Here is a 1467-nt window from a genome sequence, read left to right on the forward strand (position 1 = left end):
TCAAGCTGCCTGGCTGCCGGCCGCCATCTTGGCTGGCAGTTAATTTGCATATCGCCCTGATTAGCCCATGGGAAGGGTAGCGGAGGTACGGTTAATTACCATGTTTCTCTTTTATTAGATAAGATTTTTTGGCATCAATGATGTTACAGGATGATGTTTATGAATGAAAAAGATCTAGAGGAAAGGGAAAACTGTAACACAGGAGAAGGTATAATTTAGAAGTGCATATATGAAGGAATTGATCTTAGGAGCAGGGACCAATGGAACAGGGGAGGCAGAATACAGGCCGATGGTTTAATGATGTGAAGATATGGCAGTTATTTATAGATTGCTTCAATTTTCCCTGTCAAAATAAAATCTAAATCAACAGCTAAGAATGAGGAAAGGAAAGATGAAAGTGGCAAATAGTCATTGTGAAGAGTGAGACAGTGAACAGACCAGGAAAACATAATAGGATTGAAGGATAACCCTAAAAGCTCTCATGAGTTTGCACTCAAAATTAAAAAGTAAGACCCAGCAGTATGCATGCTATTTTTCTCTAACCACCTCAGCTAACTGGATTATGGGCACATAGAGGAAGTAGACAACTAGAAATAACCAGGGTTGGGATTTTATTAGAAGTACAGCAAAATGAGAGAAGGGCAAAGGAGTTGATCATGCTGGCAAGAAAGTGATATTATAGATTGAGTAACTACTCAACACTGACCCTCTCAACTTTGATGTTATATTAGAAACAGGGACTTGTTTCTTATTGGTTATTTTTATTTCTAAGACTTTCATGAAAAGAAGTATCTGCTTTAGCTTCTCAGCAGTAACTAAGTAATCAGACTTCCCATAGAGTGCTAACTGTACTAAGATTACTTTTTATTCAGTACATTAAAGAATGCCAGAGAAACCAAAGAGAAACCAAAAAAACTGAGTAAATTTTAAAGATCTTACTGTCTTTATTTAGTGACTAGAGGCCCGGTGCACAAAAATCTGTGCACTCGCGGGGTCCCTCATCCCGGCCTGTGTCCTCTTGCAGTCTGGGACCCCTCGGGGGATGACCACCTGCTGGTTTAGGCCCGCTTCCTGGGGGATTGGGCCTAAGCTGGCAGTCAGACATCCCTCTGGCAGCCCGGCAGCCCTCGGGGTATGTCTACTTGCCAGTGGGGAGCAGGCCTAAGCTGCAGTCAGACATCCTTAGCGCTGCTGAGGAGGCGGGAGAGGCTCACGCCACCACCGCTGTACTGGCAGCCGTCAGCCTTGCTTGTGGCTGAGCAGAGCTCCCCCTGTGGGAGCGCACTGACCACCAGGGGGCAGCTCCTGCATTGAGCATCTGCCCCCTGGTGGTCAGTGTGTGTCATAGTGACCAGTCATTCCCAGTCATTCTGCTGTTAGGGTCAATTTGCATATTACCCTTTTATTATATAGGATAGAGGCCTGGTGCATGGGTGGGGGCCGGCTGGTTTGCCCTGAAGGGTGTCC

This window comes from Myotis brandtii, unplaced genomic scaffold, assembly GCF_000412655.1.
Source record: "Myotis brandtii unplaced genomic scaffold, ASM41265v1 scaffold58, whole genome shotgun sequence".
NCBI classification, from domain to species: Eukaryota; Metazoa; Chordata; class Mammalia; order Chiroptera; family Vespertilionidae; genus Myotis; species Myotis brandtii.